Source organism: Peromyscus maniculatus, chromosome 11 (assembly GCF_049852395.1).
Source record: "Peromyscus maniculatus bairdii isolate BWxNUB_F1_BW_parent chromosome 11, HU_Pman_BW_mat_3.1, whole genome shotgun sequence".
Lineage (NCBI taxonomy): Eukaryota > Metazoa > Chordata > Mammalia > Rodentia > Cricetidae > Peromyscus > Peromyscus maniculatus.
The window spans coordinates 8821283-8844973 of NC_134862.1; positions in this window are offsets into that span (position 1 = coordinate 8821283).

Consider the following 23691-nt stretch of genomic DNA (forward strand, 5'->3'; position numbering starts at 1 on the left):
AGGGGGTCTTGGTTTCTTGGGTGGTGAAGACCAAATCAGGCAGCCTGAATTGTGTGATCAGCCCCCAGCTTTCCAAGGACTCTGCAACTGGATTTATCTTATCCTGTATCAGTGAGTCTGTTTTCCCCATAGAACCTCTTAATAAATTGATAGATATGGACCACTGAGGCTCTCATTACACCCGTCAGTCATAGCTTTCAACAAGGCTGCAAGGAGAATTTACTTTTAGTGAGTCATGGTCCCTTTAATGCATGTTGTAACCACACCAGGCAAAGAGGGTTTTACTGGGCTTAATTCAGGAGCTTACACATAATCAGTTCTTTAGTCTCAAATATGTGTTGACTGGAAATGCAACATACTTGTGCAGACATTGCACAGATAGTTTTCCATCTGGTAGCATAAAGCTAATCATCTGAAAGGTCAGAGTATCCTAAGTTTAGGAAGATAATAATTAATGGGTTAATACTTCAAGAATAGCTTTCCATTCTGCTTTTGGGGCTTGGATCTCATTGGTATCAGCATAATAAATTTTTATGTTTGAGACATTGATTTTTGGCCCTTCACAGATTAAAGTTTTGGTGTGGTTGGAATATGAAAAGTGTCTCCTCAGACTCTGTCAATGAGACACTTGTTTCCTAGCCAGTGGTGCTGTTTTGTTGGGAGATTGTGGTACCCTTTAAAAGATGGGGCTTATGTTGCCATTGGTTTTGGTTGCCCATCCCCCCATTCTTGAAGATAACAAACACTTCAGGGCCCAAGGACCTGAGCTGGATCTTTCCTGAAAGCCTCCTGCCTGAAGACTAGCTTTCAAGGTACCAGAAGAAACAAAGCAAAATTTTAAAGGAGGGAAGCAACCAATAATTCTGCCCAGGTATTATGTCTATGAGTCACATAAACTACAAGCATAGTACAATAACAAAAATGGTATAGTAATGACATGTACCTTAGTGATAACCAACACCTCTCTAATTGGCCCTGAGACCTGCTCAACAATAGGGAAAACATGCATAGTACTAGAAACCTAGTCATCTCCCAGTGCTAGTGAACTCATGGATCTTGGAGGAGACCTACAATTACCACTTTACAAAGTCAGCGTAATCCCTAACTACATTCTTAATGTTGATTTTATATCCACAGTCAAGTGTATTCCTCACCCCTCATCAAGGCATCTTCTCTTTGCAACAGAGATCATTACATAAAACCCACAACAATAAAAGTACAAAGCTGGGTAGCCCATCCCCAATGGACACATCTACAACGTAACTCCTGCACGCAAGGCTCAGGGAACACTGCAGAGGAGTGGGCAGAAAGATTGTAAGAGCCAGCTGATCAGGGCTTTGTGAGACTGTGTATCCTGGTAATGTCAGAAGCCACACCCATAAAATCTCACAAACATGGCTGCCTATACATGACCTGAACAAAGATAACAGTAATCAGCATGCTAATGTGGAAGGGGGGAAACTCAAGAGGCCTCAACCCTAGACAAAGAACTTCAGTCAACTAAGGAATGCTGAGAACTGGAGAAATATCCTTCACCAGAGATGAGCATACCAATTGGTTATACAATAAAGAGTGTTCAGCCCTGAAAACATGGAACTTCAAGTAACATACAGACTAAAGTGGTTGTGTTTATGTATTTAGGAACACACACACACACACACACACACACACACACACACACACACATCAATATTTAAAGAAAGCAGCCGGGCGGTGGTGGCGCACGCCTTTAATCCCAGCACTCGGGAGGCAGAGCCAGGCGGATCTCTGTGAGTTCGAGGCCAGCCTGGGCTACCAAGTGAGCTCCAGGAAAGGCGCAAAGCTACACAGAGAAACCCTGTCTCGAAAAACCAAAAAAAAAAAAAAAATATTTAAAGAAAGCAAATAGGAGCAGGCTTACTAAGGCATATTTGAAGAGAGGAAAGGGAAGGGGGAAAGATGTAATTATAACATAATCTTTAAAATAAACTTTTATAATATTTTATTTTAAAATTAAATATATCTTTAAAAAATAAGAAAGAAGTGGAGGCTACATGGAAGAAGTAGATCGCTGGAGAAGGTCCCCAGGTTATATTTCCCTGTCTCTGACAGTCAGCTCTCTGCTTCCTGCCTTCTGTGATGTAGACAGTCCACCACCTCAGCACTCCATGCTTCTCACTGCCACGTCTCCCTTTCTATGATGGACCAAAACCAAGACCAACAAAATCTTCTCCACCTTTCATTTGTTCTGTCCAGCATCCTTCCACAGCAACAAAAGCTAACTTACACAAGCCCACACTATCCTTGTGAAAAATGGAATGACTTAGCATGCAGGAAATATACACACAAAAAGGAGAAAGATAAAAGTTTTCTAGTGGGCAAGAAGTATTGATGTTGCATAGTGTTATGTGCTTCAGCAAAAGTGTTTTCCTGTTACTTTTGTGTGAGTGTCTTGTACTGGGGTGCAATGCCCGCTGCTTTGATTGTCCTCTGAAGGCACTGCTGATTTCATGGAAGTGTATCCTGGTGTGATGTTCTAGATCCTTGTACTGGGGTGCAATGCCTGTTGCTCTGATTGTCCTCTGAAGGCACCGCTGATTTCATGGAAGTATATCCTGATGTAATGACCTAGATCCTTGTACTGGGGTGCAATGCTCGCTGCTTTGATGGTCCTCTGAAGGCACCGCTGATTTCATGGAAGTGTATCCTGGCATGGTGCTCTAGATCCTTGCAGTGCTTAGTCATATGGAGATTTGGAAGAGTCTGAGACCCACGAAGCTCTATGATGACAGTCATAAATCTTCAATAACTGTTTCATAAGCAGCTTATTCTGGTGCAAAAGACCTCATTGCCATCAGAGCCAATGGAAATGCAGTTGACCAAGGCAGTCACCTTTCAAATTTCAGTTTTAAAGTGCACATGACCTTTCTTCTTTCTTAGGAGACAGGACTGTGAGCATGGTGTTGGCAGCATCATACTTAACAGTTTGATAGGAGACAAGATGATGAACACAATGGCCACAACACTATGGTGTTGGCAATATCATACCTAATACTTCAATACTTTGTCCAGTAAAATTCTTCAGACTCTGTGATACTCTAAAAGAAATTTGTTTTCTGCTAATTTCTGGTTTAGTTCCCTCCCTCCCTCCCTCCCTTCCTTCCTTCCTTCCTTCCTTCCTTCCTTGTTTATGAGATAAAGTCTCATGTGGCCCAGGCCAGCCTTGGACACTATGAAGCTGAGAGTGACAATGAACTTCTGATTCTCCTATCTCCATTACCTAAGTGTTGGGATTACAGGTGTACATCATCACATTTGGTTAATGTGGTGCTGGGTATCAAACTCAGGGCACCATACATGCTAGATAAGCATTCTTATCCAAGCTGTGAGCCACCAGGACTTTCTGACTGATACTCCTCTGGGAATTAGCAGCAGAGTGAACTCTGTGAGTGCTTAAGCAGTTCATTAGGTGGCTAAACCACATTTTTCTGAAGTCATCATTATATTCTCTAGATTGCCAGTTTGGGAAACCAAAGATTGATCATAACTTTTTAAAAAATTAAAGGTAAGTTCACTAATATGAGTGTATGTTTCCTGCTCTTATCATGAGTCATGGATGGAAATCTTTGATTAGTGGAAGCTTCAAAGATTACAGAAGATTCCAAGCAGCTATCTTAGCATCCTGTAAATCTGTTCATAAAATTAAATCTACTTCCTTTCAGATTTCAGTTATATATTTCTGAATGAAATACAAGCAGTTTGCTAAATAGATCACCACAGGAAAGTTTAGGTGGATCAATCTGCTGGAAGGCATTCCAATTATGTACATTAGCAATGTTTGTACTGGCTAACTTGCTTAACCAGAGTGACCATCTACAAACTTCAAAAGCAAGTAAGTACAAGAAGGTACATAGTTATAAAATACCTTCCATTTCTAATGAAGATTCAGCTACATAAGTGCTAATTTTTTTTTATAAATAATATAAACTACAGGAAATTATTCTAAAAAAGACTCACAATCTTGATTTGTCAGCTAATTTTACAAAAGGTTAAAATATTCAATTCCCGCTGCCCACACGCCCATCTGCCCGAGACCACAGCCACTTCCTGAGACTTAGAGACCGGCCCCCAGCTCCCAGCCTGCCCCTGACTTCTCTTCTGGACCAGGGGTGAGTACCTGGGTCCAACCCAGACCCCATCCCTGGGCACCAGCCACTCCGCGAAGACCTGCCCAACTTGGCACCAGGTTCTGGCCACCGGGCAGCTCCCCTTCTAGCCCCACCGGGAGGGATCCCCTTTTCCAAGCCCCCCGGCAGCCCCTGCAATCTCCGCGCCCTGCCCCCACGCCCATCTGCCTGAGACCACAGCCACTTCCTGAGACTTAGAAACCAGCCCCCAGCTCCCAGCCTGCCCCCGACTGCCATTCTGGACCAGAGCCTGCCCCGGACTTCCCTTCTGGACCAGAGAGTTGGACAAGAGAACTCCCTTTTGGACAAGAGAGAGAGTCTTCCTGAATCTGTCAGCTCTTTGTGAAACAAGTACACTGATAAGACCAAGAAGGAACCACAAGGAGATGGGCAGACGTCAAGGCAGAAGTACATACAACAAAATGAAGAGCAATACAGCATCACCAGAACCTAGCCCGCCTCCAACATCTAGACCTGAACACCAAAAACTGGAAGAAGAAGAAGAAAGTAGCCTTATGAGTAACTTCATGAAGAAGGTAGAGGCTTGTGTAGAGGAAAAGACAAGAAAATTGGAAGAACGCTGTAAACAACTAGAGGAAAGGGCAAACAAATTAGAAGAAAACAATAAAGCCCTCCAAGAAAACAATAAATTCCTGGAAGAAAACAATAAAGTCCTGCAAGAAAACAATAAAGCACTGAAAGAAAATCATGAAAAAGTAATGAAACAAACAAAGGAAACAGTCCAAGAACTGAAAAGGGAAATTGAAAAAATAAAGAAGACACAAACAGAGGGAATGCTGGAAATAGAAAACCTGAGTAAAAGATCGGGAACTTCAGATGCAAGTATAACCAACAGAATGCAAGAGATGGAAGAGAGAATTTCTGGCATTGAAGACACAGTAGAAGAAATAGTTTCATCAGTCGAAGGAAACACTAAAGCCAACAAAGTCATGAACCAAAATGTCCAAGAAATTTGGGACACCATGAAAAGACCAAACCTACGAATTATAGGGATAGAAGAAGGTGAAGAATACCAACTCAAAGGCACAGAAAATATATTCAACAAAATTATAGAAGAACACTTTCCCAACTTAAAGAAGGAAATGCCTATGAAGATACAAGAAGCCTATAGAACACCAAACAGACTAGACCCCCCAAAAAAGTCCCCTCGACACATAATAATTAAACAACTAAATGTACAGAATAAAGAAAGAATATTAAGAGCAGCCAAGGAAAAAGGCCAAGTGACCTATAAAGGTAAACCCATCAGAATAACACCCGACTTCTCAATGGAGACTTTGAAAGCCAGAAGGACCTGGACAGAAGTAATGCAGACACTAAGAGACCATGGATGTCAGCCCAGACTAATATACCCAGCAAAACTTTCAATCATCATAGACGGAAGGAACAAGACATTCGAAGACAAAGCCAGATTTAAACAATACCTATCCACAAACCCAGCCCTACAGAAAGCACTAGAAGGAAAATTCCAACCGAGGGAAGTCAGATACACACTTGAAAACACAGGCAATAGATAAAGCCACAACAGTAAACCCCAAAGAAGAGAAGTACACACACACTACCACCAAAAATAACAGGAATGAAGAATCACTGGTCACTAATATCTCTTAATATCAACGGACTTAATTCACCTATAAAAAGACATAGACTTACAGAATGGATACGAAAGCAGGACCCATCTTTCTGCTGCATACAAGAAACACATCTCAAATTCAAAGACAGACACTACCTAAGAATAAAAGGCTGGGAAAAGACTTTTCAATCAAATGGTCTTAAGAAACAAGCAGGGGTAGCCATCCTGATATCCAACAAAATAGACTTCAAACTAAAATCAATCAAAAGAGATCAAGAAGGACATTACATCCTCGTCACAGGAAAGATCGACCAAGATGAAGTTTCAATTCTGAACATATATGCCCCAAACACAAGGGCACCCACATATGTAAAAGAAACATTACTAAAGCTTAAACCACATATAAAACCCCACACAATAATAGTGGGAGATCTCAACATCCCACTTTCACCATTGGACAGATCTCCCAAATCGAAACTTAACAGAGAAATAAAGGACTTAACTGATGTCATGACCCAATTGGACCTAATAGATATCTACAGAACATTCCATCCTAACAAGAAAGAATATACTTTCTTCTCAGCACCCCATGGAACTTTCTCTAAAATCGACCACATACTTGGCCACAAAGCAAATCTCAACAGATACAAAACAATCAGAATAACCTCCTGTGTTCTATCAGACCACCATGGTTTAAAGCTAGATTTCAACAACAACAAAAACTACAGAAAACCTACAATCTCATGGAAACTGAATAATGCTCAACTGAATCACCAATGGGTTAAGGAAGAAATAAAGAAAGAAATTAAAGACTTCCTAGAGATCAATGAAAATGAAGACACCACATACCCAAACTTATGGGACACTATGAAAGCAGGGTTAAGAGGGAAATTCATAGCACTAAATGCCCACATAAAGAAGTTGGAGAAATCCCACACTAGTGAATTAACAGCACATCTGAAAGCTATAGAACAAGAAGAAGCAAAGTCTCCCAGGAAGAATAGACGCCAGGAAATTATCAAAGTGAGAGGTGAAATTAATAAATTAGAAACTAAGAGGATAATACAAAAAATTAATGAAACAAAGAGTTGGTTCTTTGAGAAAATCAACAAGATAGACAAGCCCTTATCCAAACTAACCAAAAGACAGAGAGAGAGAATCCAAATCAACAAAATCAGAAATGAAAAGGGGGACATAACAACAGACATTGAGGAAATCCAGAGAATTATAAGGTCATATTTCAAAAACCTCTACTCCACAAAACTGGAAAACCTAAAAGAAATGGACATTTTTCTGGATAGATACCACATACCTAAGTTAAATCAAGACCAGATAAACTATTTAAATAGTCCAATAACCCCTAAGGAAATAGAAACAGTCATTAAAGGTCTCCCAACCAAAAAAAGCCCAGGACCAGATGGTTTCAGCGCAGAATTCTACCAGATCTTCAAAGAAGAGTTAATACCAATACTCTCTAAATTGTTCCACATAATAGAAACAGAAGGAACATTACCAAACTCCTTCTATGAGGCTACAATTACCCTGATTCCTAAACCAAACAAGGATGCAACAAAGAAAGAGAACTACAGACCGATCTCCCTCATGAACATTGATGCAAAAATACTCAATAAAATACTGGCAAACAGACTCCAAGAATACATCAGAACAATTATCCACCATGATCAAGTAGGCTTCATCCCAGGGATGCAAGGGTGGTTCAACATACGAAAGTCCATCAATGTAATACACCATATAAACAAACTCAAAGAAAAAAACCACATGATCATCTACTAGATGCAGAAAAGGCATTTGACAAAATCCAACACCCCTTCATGATAAAAGTCTTGGAGCGATCAGGAATACAGGGAACATACCTAAACATAATAAAGGCAATATATAGCAAACCAACAGCCAACATCAAATTAAATGGAGAGAAACTCAAAGCAATTCCACTAAAATCAGGAACGAGACAAGGCTGTCCACTCTCCCCATACTTATTCAATATAGTACTTGAAGTTCTAGCCAGAGCAATAAGACAACATAAGGAGATTAAGGGGATTCAAATTGGAAATTTGCAGACGACATGATAGTATACTTGAGTGACCCCAAAGATTCCACCCAGGAATTGATAAAGCTTATAAACTCCTTCAGCAACATAGCAGGATACAAGATCAACTCAAAAAAATCAGTAGCCCTCCTATATACAATGGACAAAGAAGCTGAGAAGGCAATTAGAGATACATTACCCTTTACAATAGCCAAAAATGACATAAAATACCTTGGGGTAACACTAACCAAGCAAGTGAAGGACCTATATGACAAGAACTTTAAGTCCCTGAAAAAAGAAACTGAAGAAGATCTCAGAAAATGGAAAGATCTCCCATGCTCATGGATAGGCAGGGTTAACATAGTAAAAATGGCAATCTTACCAAAAGCAATTTACAGATTCAATGCAATCCCCATCAAAATACCAACACAATTCTTCACAGACCTGGAAAGAACAATACTCAACTTCATATGGAAAAACAAAAAACCCAGGATAGCTAAAAGAAACCTGTACAATAAAACAACTTCTGGAGGCATCACAATCCCCGACTTCAAGCTCTACTATAGAGCTACAGTAATAAAAACAGCCTGGTATTTGCATAAAAACCGACATGTGGACCAATGGAATCAAATTGAAGACCCTGACATTAACCCACACACCTATGGACATATAATTTTTGACAAAGAAGCCAAAAGTGTACAATGGAAAAAAGAAAGCATCTTCAACAAATGGTGCTGGCATAACTGGATATCAGCGTGTAGAAGGCTGCAAATAGATCCATATCTGTCACTGTGCACAAAACTTAAGTCCAAGTGGATCAAAGACCTCAACATAAATCCAGCTACTCTGAACCTGCTAGAAGAGAAAGTAGGAAATAGTCTTGAACGCCTTGGCATAGGAGATCACTTCCTAAATATAACACCAGTAGCGCAGACACTGAGACAAACAATCAATCAATGGGACCTCTTGAAACTGAGAAGCTTTTGTAGAGCAAAGGATACCGTCAACAAGGCAAAGCGACAGCCTACAGAATGGGAAAAGATCTTCACCAACCCCACATCTGACAGAGGACTGATATCCAGAATATATAAGGAACTCAAGAAATTAGACATCAAAAGGACCAACAGTCCAATTGAGAAATGGGCTTTAGAACTAAACAGAGAATTCTCAACAGAGGAATCCCAAATGGCTGAAAGACATTTAAGGAATTGCTCAACTTCCCTAATCATCAGGGAAATGCAAATCAAGACAACTCTGAGATACCACCTTACGCCTGTCAGAGTGGCTAAGATCAAAACACTGAAGACACTTTATGCTGGAGAGGATGTGGAACTAGGGGAACTCTCCTCCACTGCTGGTGGGAATGCAAGCTTGTACAACCACTTTGGAAATCAATATGGCGCTTTCTTAGAAAATTGGGAATCAATCTCCCCCAAGATCCAGCTATACCACTCCTGGGCATATACCCAAGAAATGCTCAATCATACCACAAGAGCACTTGCTCAGCTATGTTCATATCAGCATTGTTTGTAATAGCCAAAACCTGGAAACAACCTAGATGCCCTTCAACTGAAGAATGGATAAATAAATTGTGGCACATATACACAATGGAATACTACTCAGCAGAGAAAAACAATGGCATCATGAGGTTTGCAGGCAAATGGATGGATCTAGAAAAAATCATCCTGAGTGAGGTAACCCAGACTCAGAAAGACAAATATGGTATGTACTCACTCATAGGAAGATGCTAGATGTGGAACAAGGATGACTAGACTGCTACTCACATCACCAGTGAGGCTACCTGGAAAACGGGACCCCAAAAAAAGACACGGAGAAATGGACGAGTTCTACATGAACAGCCTGGTCATGAGTGGGAACAATGAAGGGCGACAGTCGAGGGAAAGAGAGTGGGAGATCCTAACTGGATCAAGAAAAGAGAGGGAGAACAAGGAATAGGAGACCATGGTAAATGAAGACCACATGAGAAGGTGAGAAGGGGAGGAAGCAGAGAGCTAGGGAGGCCCACGGAGATCCACAAAGATACCCCCACAAAAGACTGCTGGCAATGGTCGCGAGACGGCAGGAACTGACCTACTCTGGTGATGGGATGGCCAGACACCCAGATAGTGGTGCCATAAACCCCATCCAAGGACTGAGAAATCTGAAGGCAGACATCCACGGCTGGGCCCCTGGTGGAGCACTGGGAGTCTAATTAGTGAGAAAGGAGAGGGTTTATATGAGCGAGAATTGTTGAAGCCAAGGTTGGATAAAGCACCGGGACAAATAACCAAATGAATGGAAGCACAGGATCTATGAACCAAAGGCTGAGGGGCCCCCAACTGGATCAGGCCCCCTGAACGGGTGAGACAGTCATTTGGCTTGATCTGTTTGGGAGGCAGCTGTGCATTGGTGCCAGGTCCTGGGCTCGTTGCATGAGTTGGCTGTTTGAATCCTGGGACTTATGCAGGGACACTTGGCTCGGTCTGGGAGGGGGGAATGGACCTGCCTGGACTGAGTCTACCAGGTCAACCCCGGTCCTCGGGGGAGACCTTGATCTGGAGGAGGTGGGAATGGGGGGTGGGCTAGGGGGAGGGGTGGGCAAGAGGGGGAGAACAGGGGAATCTGTGGCTATTATGTTGAACTGAATGGTGTTGTAAAATAATAATAATAAAAAAATATTCAATTCCCTGAGGATATGAGAGGACTCGACTTTCTGAGTAGAAAGATTATTGTTAAAACTTGGAGCCTATTTCTGGATCCCTCTAACCGTCACTGGAAAGTGGGTGCTAGAAAGTTTTTCTTCACTTCTAAAGGAAAATAGGAGGAAAAGGTGAGGGTTCCTGAAAAGGCCAGCTATCCTGACACATGTGGAGATGAAAAGTAAGAGACCTTATTTCAAGGTGGAATGCTAGAACTAGAGGTTGTGTACTCACAGGATCATGCACACACACACACACACTCACACACAACCATACCACACACAGCATACACATTTCTTCATTTTCATGTACATAGTATAGCAATGCTTGAAGAGATAATATTTTAATGAGAACCTAAGTCTAGTGTTTAAACAGTTTTATTATGCTATTATTATTGTGTGTGTGTGTGTGTGTGTGTGTGTGTGTGTGTGTGTGTGTGTGTGTGTTTGCAGGCATGTGTGTGCCATAGTGCATGGTGGAGTCAGAAGACAACTGTTAAGATTTGGTTTTCTCCTTCCACTGTGCATTCCAGCAATGATACTTAGTTGTCAGCTTGTACATCTAATGCTTTTACCTGCTGGACAATGTCACCAGTCCCTCCATGTCTTATTTCTTAAAAATCAGTGTGCTTTTAATATTAATGTCCAGATTCTCATAAACACATAAAACTTTTTTCACAGTCTTCACAAATACACATCTGAAAAATTATTTTACAGGCATTTTACAACTCTCTATAATCTTTCAAATCCTTCAGTTTTATCCTATAACTTGTATTTTCTAGAACAACCTATAAATTGTACATTAGCAAAAAATATTTGACTTCTCTTTCATGAATAAAACAGATATCTGTGTACATTTACCACTTTTTCTTTTTTAGATTTTCATTTTTTCTTTGGTAACTTTATACATGAATACTATGTATTTAAACACCTACCCCCATGCTCTAACTCCTTTCAACCCTACCCCTGACCTCCCTATGGGATGTGGAGAAATTTACCTGAGATTGATTCTGAAGCTTCCTTCCTGATTTGTGGCTTTCATGGTGACAGAAGATACTTTGTAGGTTCCTGGAGGAGAGATGCCACAGACGGTCTCTGTGGTGGTATTGTGTTCCCCAAAATATTGTGCACCCTAATAAATTTATCTGGGGTCAGAGACAGAACAGCCACTAGATACAAAGGCTAGATAATGGTGGCACTCACACCTTTAATCCTAGCATTCCAGAGGCAGATATCCATCTGGATCTCTGTGTTCAAGGATATAGCCAAGCATGGTGACACATGCCTTTAATCCCAGGGAGTGATGGTAGAAAGCAGAAAGGTATATAAGGCGTGAAGACCAGGAACTAGAAGCATTTGACTGGTTAAGCATTTGGCTGGTTAAACTTTTAGGTTTTGAGGAGCACAGTTCAGCTGAGAGCCATTCGGATATGAGGACACAGAGGCTTCCAGTCTGAGGAAATAAGATCAGCTGAGAAGTTGGCCAGGTGAGGTTAGCTGTGGCTTGTTCTGTCTCTCTGATCTTCCGGTGTTCACTCCAATAACTGGCCTCAGGTGTGATTTTATTAATTAGAACTTTTAAGATTCATGCTACAGGTCTCACTTAAATGTGAACTTGCAAATTACAACAACGACCAGCCTGGCTAAATTATGTCACTGCTAGAGTAATGCATGCATCTTATAGGGGTAACCAACAATTTTCTAGAGATTTTATCTTTTTTGTGCTAATGACACAGACATTATGTGTATACTGTACGTAGGATGGCTAGTAAATTTAGTTCTATCTATTAAATATAATTCTTTATCCACACTAATTCTGTATCAGTGAATTTTAAACAGCCAACATTTGTGATTGGTAGATCTATGAATGGTAATTTCTAGAACTGTACAGTTTCTTATAGTATTATTTGTTAGTGTGCTACAGAACATGCTTATTAATCCTCACAAATAGTTTAAATCTGTCTGTTATACTGTACAGAAGAAAAAATTAAGACATTTTTATCTTTTTAAATTTTTACTTGGCCTAGAAATGAAACTGAAAGTACTGATTTTTCTTGTGTTTGATCCAGATAGCGAGATGTTAAACCATGGGTATAGAAATGACATATCACCCATAGAAAGTTTTCTGTTGTCATCTATTTTTCTCAGTTTGTAATTATAACTGAGTTTTTTTTTTATATAAAATGAAACCCTAAACAGCTAGTTTTCATCTGAAGCATTCTTTGTAACTTTGTATAATGTGGAAATGAAATGAGTTTATCTGGTGAGCAAATCCAGGCAAGAAAGGTTGTACATATGCATTAGCTACAATTCCCCAAACTCAGAAGGCACATTCACTTTAACAAAGTGAAAACCATTGTTTAACCATAACTTAACTAACTCACATGAAGTGGCAGAATGTTCTAGTCAGTTCCTAACCTTTGGAGACAGCACCGGTTGCTCTGACAAATGCCTGGCAAAACCAAAATAAGGAAGGAAGGGTTTCCTTACCTCAGAGTCTGAGGGTCCAGGCTGTGGCAGCAGGTACACAAGGCAGTTGCCTCCATTGTATCCAAAGTCAGAATACTAAGAGACATAAATTCCAGTGTTCAGCTACCTTTAGATTTTTAATCTGTCTAGGACCCCAGCCCATGGAATAAACAACCAACATTTAGAACAACCCACCTCAGCTGAGTCTAGAAGTTCCCTCACATACATGTCCTGATAATAGATTTTAAGATGACCTTAGGTCTTGTGATTTTGACCAACAATATTAGCCATCATTGGAGGTCAATGAGTTTTTAAAGTCTAAATAAATCTACCTATTTTAGACAACCTACTGTGAAAACATCATGAGTGTATACATACGTTGCATATATATATATATATATATTTGCAACATGATATATATATAATTTAAATATATACCTGTGAATATATAAGTTGATCTTATACATTGTCACTCTATAACTATAATCCCTCCCAAGCAATAATTACAAGTTCACTAACTTATTATTTTAAAAACATGTTGGACCCAAATTGTTTTGAGAACCATTTAACAAGATTTTAACTTAAAATTATAAGTCTTGTTTACATTTATAGAAAAGAGTTTTGAGATTTTTTGGTTCAAATCCCACATGGCTTTTTCTTTCGTTTTCTGATTTGTTATGCCTCTAAATCTGTATTTAAAGGGATAATTATGAGGTGCTAATAAAGGAGGGGTACACCTCAGACTCCAAGCTTATGTGCCAGCATCTACAGACATCCAGAAAAAGGGCTTGTCCTAAACAGACAGGAGATACTGGCTGGTATTCCTTAGACAGAGTTTCCATATCACTGTGGATCTGGTCTGACTGGCTTTCCTAATGGTTTCCTTCTGAGCTTCATACAGAAGGACTGCTAGCAGAATGGGTCATCGGAGCTCGGCATGAAGAGTCTTGCAAGCAAACACAATGGGGTGAATTCTGATACCACACCCATGTAACTGGGCACTGGTCATATTGGAGTCTCATCTGTGAGAAAGTTGTGATTTAAAAACAAACAGTAGCAACAGAGAGTTTCTTAAGCTGTTTGTGTCATTCCTGAAAAATGTAGAGTTTAATGAAAATTGCTACAGCATGTGAAGCCTGCAAAGAAATTTCAAGGAGACCTGTTAGTGCTTGCTGCTTCTGTTAGTGTTTTTAAGCAGTAAGGGTCTGTCTTAGCTGTCAGGTCTAATAGAGGGAGTAATATGCAATAGATAATTTTTTCTATGTATTCTTAGCTAAGAACGTGGTAAGTGCCTGGTTCTGGGAGTTCTGAAAGACTGCATCCATGATACCCTACCTTAATTCTTGTTTTTTATTTAGCCCATTTGTAAATAGTGTGGGGATACCACAGAAGCTCTTGGAGAAATTTGCTTTCTTGTCTTTTGAGCCTGAATTATTTTTATCCCAAAATGAGCTATCCAATGAGAAGCTGCTTTGTGCCTTCTCCTACAAGATCAAATAGTGGGCCAGTCCATTTTCTTCAGAGGAAAACTCTAAATTCAATTCAGAAGTTTTCAGTAATTGTCTTAGCTCCTTTTGGCAAGAAGGAGATTGAACAGAAGTTTAGACTGCTCTGGAATTTCGGTAAAGATGGATAGAAAGAGCAGTCAAGACTACTTCAGTAGTTCCTTTATTGATAATATTTTTATTTGTATTTATAAAGATTTCAAAGGAGATTCAAAATAACTGCATAAAAATGTGAGCTAAGGTAGGAAAACAGGGCAGAGAGCAAAGAGCCCAGGGGCAGCAAGATAAACACATGAAGTAAACCAAAGGAAGGGAGACTGGAAGTGTATGTCCAAACATCATGCATGAGAAGATCCCAGGAAATCTCCAAATGCTAGAGAGGTGGAGTGCTATGACTCAAATGACCCAAAATGCTCATGGCTGGGGGAAATCAGGGCCCCTGGCCTTTTCAGCTGAGTGACCCATTTCCATTCTCAGGAGTTCCTTTGTCTTTCATAATAAATTGTATCTATCACTGTCTATGTGTCCATTGTGCAGTTCTTTGTTTTGAGACATGAGAACATGGAGATTTCAATGTGTTCCTCTGGATTTTAATCCATATCTATAACAGTGCTATATAACAAAAATCCAATTTTGATTATAAGGAGTTTTGGGGTATAGCAAAATTCAAAAGCAGAAGAAGGTAGCAGCAAAGGTCAGGAAAGAGGTGCTGTTCTGTTGCTTTGATTAAATATGGACCCAAAGCAACTTTGGGCATTAAGGTTTTTCAGCTTTTAACTCCAGCATTAAGAGGAAGTCAAGGTAGAACTCAAGTTGCTCTTCACTTTTTTCCAGAGTCAAAAGCTGGGAGAAATAAATGCACACATGCTGCTTCATGCTTGCTCCCACCTGCTTTCTCCAGTCTTATATGGTTCAGGACTCCTTCCTAGGGAATGATGTCACCTATAATGGTTGGCCATTCTTACATTAATTAATTATCAAGACAATCCTGGCCAGATGCGCCCATATATGTGAATTCCTCAGTTGAGGTTGTCTTCCCAGGTAATTCTAGATTGTGTCAAGTTACAAGCCTAACAAGTCTGGTGTTTCAGACCACTGAGAGGCTGATGAAATAGTGAGAGAGAACTAGGGAGAGCTAATTAACAACTGTTGCCCCAGGAACAAAGGCACTTTGTTCTGAGCCAGAGAAATGGGTCCATTAAGTCACTGGTGAGCAAGTGGTACTCTCTGGTATGGGATCTGACATTTTCAGTACATATGGATGCAGTATTTCTCTCTTCATCCCAGAAGTTGTAGCCATAAAGAAACAGGCTTATTTATGTTTTTTGTAAGAAAGCATCTTTTGGATCCATTTAATGTTTTAAATATCTTCATGTGCTAATTAAGAATGCATGTTGTGATCTCTCTCTCTCTCTCTCTCTCTCTCTCTCTCTCTCTCTCTCTCTCTCGTGCGTGTGTGTGTGTGTGTGTGTGTGTGTGTGTGTGTGTGTGTGTGTGTTTATCCATTTAGACACATGTACACATGCATGCATGTGAATGTGGAGACCAGAGGAGAACCTCCTGTCATTCCTCAGCACCTTCTGCCTTGTTGAAACAGGGTCCCTCTCTGAGCCTAGAATCCACTGGTTCAGCTGGACTGGCTAGCCAGCCGTGGTCCCTTATCTCTGTTTTTGTGAAGTGATATTCACATACCTCGGCTCCCAGCACACTCAGGGACACTGGGGATTGAAGTCAGATTCTTCTGCTCGTGTGACCTATGTGACTGAGAAATCAGCCTAGGCTTGTCAGCCTACTGTTCTTATAAGATTTTTGTTCATTTCTTTTTAATGTAATGACAAGGAAATCACCCATTTCTCTTTCGTTTATAGGCTCTGCTATACAGTCAGATCAGAATGTGCTAACACTGTCAAAAGATAGATTGATAGTAAATTTGATTTAAGGACATTGTCTATCATAATTCATCATTCAGGATCAATTTTCCAGTCCAGTTGTGCTCAAACACTTGCTCAAATTATCTCATATACTTTGAAACAGAAATCAGTGGAGCTTTGAAATCAGATGGGAAAATAATTCCCTTGGGCCAGTGAGATGGCTCAGTTGGCAAAGATGCTTCCCATGCAAGCCTGGTGACCTGAGTTCAATATCCAGGGCCCTTTTAAATTTGGAAGACAAGAACAGATTGCACAAAGTTGTTCTTTGACTACCTATGCATGCCATTTGGCTCTCTTTTTCCAGCAGGTTGTTCCTGCTGTGCCATCTTACTGGCTGTAACTGAGAATTTGGGAATGGATTTATATGATGAGGTGAATTGGAAGAGGCAAATTTAGCTGCTTAGTTCATCATTGTGTGAAGAATCATGATTAAGAGAAATTCATGCTTGATTTTTGTACCTAGCTTGTAATACTTTTGAGTTCCCTGTGTAATAAGGGTGATAGGATCAAGATGCTATTCATTATAAATTCCTTTAAAACACAGACACACACACAAAGACACACACAAAGACACACACACACACACATACACACACACACACACACACACACACACCAGAGATAGATAGATAGATAGATAGATAGATAGATAGATAGAGATTAATAATGATTAACACAAAAAGAAAATCAGAAAGTTACTCTGTCCCCTCTGCTGTGTGAGTTCTGTTTGGTCATTTGGCACTGATGATGGTCACTAGCAATTCTATTTTATATACTAATTATGGCCTCCAAACTAAAAACGGTTCAGAATGTCATATCTCATCAAATGTGTGTCTTGTATTTAAAATCAAAAAGCAGGAACGGAAACACAGAAATGACCGGAAGTTAACTTTGCTTACTACAGTCAGTGAGATTTTGGCAGCTTTCACCCTGATTGGCTGCAGGCTCAGCTGCCACAGGGAATGAAGATTCAGCTTCGCATTATAGGAGTTTAATTCCAGTCAGGACGCAGCTTGCTTACACAGCAAGAGTGTTACGGTCACAATGTACAGAGAAAACTGTTGGCCGTTTTACATCAAACATAATAAGCCAGGAATATGTGTCAAAATGCATTAGTGTTCTGTGACCAACTTTTCATAGGGAGATGTAACATATACATGTCAATTCACCAGAGTAAAGAAACCTGTTCCAAGCCAAAGTAATAAGTACTACAAAGTCTAACTTTGTGAAACAAAGAGTGTTTTACTGAGGTTAGTAACAGCTGTACAGGTGTGGGATTACAGGGTCAGGGGTGATTAGAAAGCAGCTTCTTCATTGAAAAGCTCTCCCCTAGACAGGCGGTGGTGGAACATGCCTTTAATCCTAGCACTTGCAGGTGGCAGGAGGCAGAGGCAGGTGGATCTCTGTGAGTTCAAAGCCAGCCTGGTCTAGAGTGAGATCCGGGACAGTGAAAGCCACACAGAGACGCTCTGTCTTGAAAAACAAAACAACAACAAAAGAAGAAAGAAAGAAAGAAAGTAAGAAAGAGAAAGAAAGAAAGAAAGAAAGAAGAAAGAAAGAAAGAAAGAAAGAAAGAAAGAAAGAAAGAAAGAAAGAAAGAAAGAAAGGAAAGCCCTCCCTTGCATGGGTGGTGGAGACACAGGACAGCTGCGGCCCAGGAACTCACTGCACAGACAAACCTGGGAATCTTCTCTCATAGTTGAGTTGGTCAGTTTCCTCCCGCTGAAACCTGCTGTTCTATAGGGCTAAAGTAGTGGCCATTGAGAGATTCGGCACCCTCAAGCCTTCCTAGACATGTGATATACCTACCTCTTGTGCCTGTCCCTCCCTCCTGGATGAGAGAAAGTCTTAATTCAGAGAAATCTGCTATATAACAATGAAACGAACTAACAACGATGCTTAGAAACAGCAGAAGAAACTTCTGTTGTAGATGTTAACAGCCCTTTATGACATACCGCCAAGTGGAAGATAGCATTAACACCATCCTTCCACCTCAAAACCACCAAGTGATGTGATCCAGTTGACATCTCTAGGTTACTTTTTCAAGTGTGGCACACTGGATGCTTTTCTGAATACAGTATGGAATATTATCAGTATAGACCATCTTCATAGCAAGGCAGTGCATCTTTTTTTGTCAAGTCTACTGAGATTCAAAATTTTCTTTCACACAAAATGTTTAGATATAATTTCCCTTCCTCCAGCTCTTCCTACCTCCTACCCACCTCTCTCCTTACCCAACTTCATATTTCATTCTCTCTCTTTCAAAAGGAAAAAAAAAACAAAACAAAAGACAAAAATCAAAACAACCCAAATCTCAATAAGACAACAAATCCCCAAACACACAAAACAAATCACAGAGCCACCTTTAGATTGCCCGGCTGCTCTTGGGCATGAGGCCTACGGTGAGGTATGGTTGATGTACCCAGTGTCACTCCCCTAGAGAAAATTCTCTTTTCCTCAACAAGAGGGTGTGAACTTCATATAGCTTCCTGTTTAGTAGTGGGACTTTGTGTCCACTTCTGCCTCTCAGTGATGGGGTTTTGTCTGGTTTGAACTTACACAGGTGTTTCACTTACTGTTACAATCTGTGTGAGTTTATATAAGCATCAGCCCTTTCGTGTCTAAAGATGTTTCCTTGGAGTCATTCACCATCTATGGCTCTTACAATCTTTCTACATCCTCCTTTGAGAATGTTTCTGAGTCTTGGGGAAGGAGATTTGATAGAGATGTATCACTTAGGACTCAGTGCTCCAGAGTCTCTCACCGACTGCTCATGTCCAGTTGTGGATCTCTGTGCTAATGATCATTTATTGCAGTGGTTCTCAACCTTCCTGATGTTATGACCCTTTAATGCAGTTCCTCATGTGGTGGTGACCCCCAACCATAAACTTATTTCATAACTTTAATTTTGCTACTGTTATGAATTGTGATGTAAATGTCTGATAAGCATCCCCAAAGGGGTGCTAACCAACAGGATGAGAAACACTGATCTACTGCAAGAAACTTCTCTGAGAAGGCTGAGCTGTGTGAGAGTCTCATTCAGGGTGATTGTTTCTAGCTTCATCGATTTGCTTGCAAATTGAATACTATCTTTTTTTTTTTTCTAAGAGGTGAATACTAATCTATTGTGTAAATGTACCACATTTTCATTATTATTAATTGATATGTTGATGAACATCAAGGATGTTTCTAAATTTTAGCTATTATGAATAGAGCAGCAATAAATATGAATAAGCAAATCTCTGTAGCAAGATGTAGAGCCCTTTGGGTACATTTCCAAGAGGGATATAAATAGAACTTGAGGTAGATCTATTTTTGGCATCCTGAGGAACCACCACACTGATTTCCATATTGGCTGTACCGCTTTGTACTCAGCAATGAATAAGTGTTTCTCTTTCCCCACATCCTTGTCAGCATGTGCAGACATTTGTTTTGTTTTATTGATTTGGCCATTTTGATTGGGGTAAGACAAAAACTGAAAAGAGTTTTAATTTGCATTTCCCTGATGTCTAAGGATGCTGAACATTTAAGTGTTTCCCAGTCATTTGTGTTTTACCTCTGATAACTCTCTATTCAGTTATACACACCATTTTTTAAATTGGACTATTTGTCTTCATGATGTTCATATTGTTTAATTGTTTACATATTCAAGGCAGATATTCACCTTCTGTCAGATACATAATTGGTAAAGATTTCATTCCTGTCTCTTAGGCTGTGGCTTTTCTCAAATGATAGTGTATTTTTTTTTGTGTTCTTGAATTTGGTTTGCACATATTTTATTGAGGATTTTGTATCTGTCTTTATAAGAGATACTGGCTACAATTTTCTTTTTTTGTGGAGCCTTTGCATTATTTTGTAAAGATTTTGGAAATGATCCTTTAGTTTATATTTTGTAGAATAATTTGAAGAGTTTTTGTGTTAATTTGTCTTTGAATGTATGAATGGAATTCTGTGCTGCTCCATGTAAAGAAACTTCTTTTTGAAGAATATGATAATTAACACAGAGACATAACTGGACATTGTGAAGACAGTGTAATACTTTGAAGCATTCATCCCTTAATGGGATGCTATTATCACATTCTGCCTCTTCAAGTCTCAGAGATGTATGTGGAAAAAGAGGAGGAAAGTATGTCAGAACCAGAGGTGGTGGATGATTCCAAGGAAATAGCATCTTCCAGTTACAGTAGTATCAATGCACATATGAACTCACAGAGACTATTATAGCCTGCACAATATCTGAGTAAGTTCAAGCAGACAGAAATCTCAGCCTGGAGAAGAAGTGAGCATACATTGTCACCCATTACCAAAAACAAACAAACAAAAAACATGTCCAATTTATACCAGCTTGGAAAGGGCAAATAACTTTTCTTTAATGGAGTAACACTGAGTTTATCAAGCATACTCTAGGAGAGGCCTTATGTTTAGGTTAGGAATAGTTGGTCAAAACAAATGAACTCCATGGTTGATGTTGTGTGTGGAGTTTTGTTGTGCTTGTTTATGTTGTGGTTTGGTGTTTTTATTTTTGATTTTGTTTTATTTTGTTTTCTTCATTTTTTTTTTCTTTTTGGAAGAGAGAAAGAGCATGAACTTGCATGAGTAGAAAGGGGGCAAGGACCTGAAAAGGGTTGGAGAGGAAAGAATATGATCAAAATATACTATATGAAAAATTTAAATAGTGGTGATAATAATAATAATCATGAACAAGATAAAAAAGTCTACAGCTAAGATCAGTTTAGTGGTGGGTAATTAGAGACTCCCTCACTAATACCAGGACAAAAATAAGAATGTTTCCTTTTAAAAATCATTTTTAAACATTGGAATGGAAGACTTAGTGACTGTGATGAGAATTAGAGCTTTGCACCTGTGCACACACATCTGCAACACACACACACACACACACACACACACACACACACACACACACACACACCTTCCTGTCAAGTCACAGGAAGGCTGACTTTGCCTTTTCCCTATAATGACAAATGTGTCTATTAGAGTTCAACCAGACAACCCAAGATTATCCCTGTATTCCAAACATCCTCAAAATGATCACATGAGCAAATTTTCACTCTCATGTCAGTGAGCATTCACAAGTTCTAGGGCTGAAATATAAACAGATCTGAGACGCTGTCATCCTGCATGATACACACATCATTTAATAAACACCAACTGATGAATTAGAAAAACTGTTTATTACAGTACCCAGTATGCAGTTTGCATTTAGAATTGTAGAATTCAAGGGCCAAGGCTGAACTGGTACCATACTGGTCTTTTAGCAGGCAGCATGTGGTGTGTGTCCCTGGATTCGATACTTGAACACACACACACACACACACACACACACACACAGAGAGAGAGAGAGAGAGAGAGAGAGAGAGAGAGAGAGAGAGAGAGAGAGAGAGAGAGAGAGAGAGAGAGAGAGAAATTTAAATATCTCAATACTAGCATGACCCCCTTAATGAGTACTGGATTGATCCCGGGTGTTTCCCACTCCCCTTACCTAAAGACTTTGTTATAATGCGTGTAATACATTGTAGATGCTTGGGTATGAAGATGGTGACAGCCATATCCACTGCTTTAGACCCTAATGTGTCTGTTTTACCTCCTCTGTTATAGCAGTTAATGATACAAAACAAGTGACCTTCTCATGGGAAGGAAAAAAAAAGTGTTGAGTTCAAGGCAGGAGGCAAACTTATCCAAATCTATATTTGTAGTAATCAGTCAATGCAGGCATCCTGGATAACTTCTAACTGTGACCTCTAAACTAAGACCTAGCATGGAGAAGGGGTTATTAGGTCAGAAAAGAAAAGCAAGTGTGTATTCTAGGTACAGTTTTCCAAAGCATAGGAATAAAGAAAGGGTGGATAAATATGACAGTTGGTAAAATATTTGCTTAGTAAGCCTAAATACCTGAGCTCATTTCCCAGAAGCCACTACACCATGTGTACAGTGGCAGCCAAGCCCTTGGTGGGCAAAGCCAGGTAGCTCCTTGGGGCTCACTGCTCAGCCAGTTTAACCCAACTGGTGAACTGCGCACCAGTGAGAGAACTTCTCCCAAAATAAGGTGAAGGGTGTTCATTTGAACAGCAGCCAAGGCTTTCTTCTGACCTCCACGCAGACGAAATTCAGGCATGTATGTATGTACTGCATATGGACACATACACATGTATATCCAAACAAAGGTGTTAGAACTGTAGCATAGGACTTGTCATGCAAGAAAGAATAAAAGAAAGTACTATATAGGAACACAACTCCAGAAATTAAAGCATGTTGAAATCTTTTATACAGTTTGCTAATTCTAGAAGTGTCTGAAAACAAATTTGAAAAACTCTTCCTTTGTGAGGTTTATACAAGCAGGAAGATGGAGATAGATAAATCCTGGGTTACTGGCCAGCAGCCTAGGTGACTTGATCAGTCCAGGTGATTGAGAGATCCTGTCTCAAAAACCTGAGTAGAAGTCTCCTGAAGAAAGACACTAAGATTGACCTTTGGTATCCTCATACCCATATGCACATATGCACCCCTTACATGCATGTTCACCTACACACATATACCCACTGAACACACCACACCCCCCCCCCCCACACACACACACTGTGCTCTGCTCAGAAAGATCAATCAGGAGGATCATGAGTTTGAGAATAGTGTGATCTACATAGTGAGAGAGACTGCCTGAAGAAAAAAACCAAAGGAAAGGAAAAAGTCATTGAAATGGCCATTATGATAATGCAACATGGGGTAAAATGGTTTCTCTGCACCACAAGGACACGAATGCCCTCAGATTCTGGTTATAGATGATCCTTGATGATAGAGAGAAAGAAACATTACATGGGCATGAAAGGGAGAAGATCCCCTCAGATCAGAATCTGACTGAAACCTCTCATCAGGTGAGAGCTTTTACTGTAAAGGTCACTGACTAACAATTTATCTTCCTTTCATATGTACAGATCTTTTGTATTAAAGCCACAGTGACCCAGGTGTATCCTGAATGCATGGGACCTCCAGGAGGCTCTCACTCCTTTCTCCATATATCCCCTGCAAATTGCAGGCATCATAGTTGTTTACAGCGAAGCTATTTTACTTCCCAGTGTTGCTGTGATTTAGATTTTTCCTTATCTGTTCTGGTCTTGTCAAGTACCCTGCAGGAAACATCTAGTGATCCTCTTCAGGTTTCTTAGCAACCTCTTGAAGATGGTAACCTCAAATTCTACCAAGCCAGTATGCATGCCTATTGTAGAAAATGTGAAACTCAATGCACAGTGCCTCTGAGAAGCCCACACC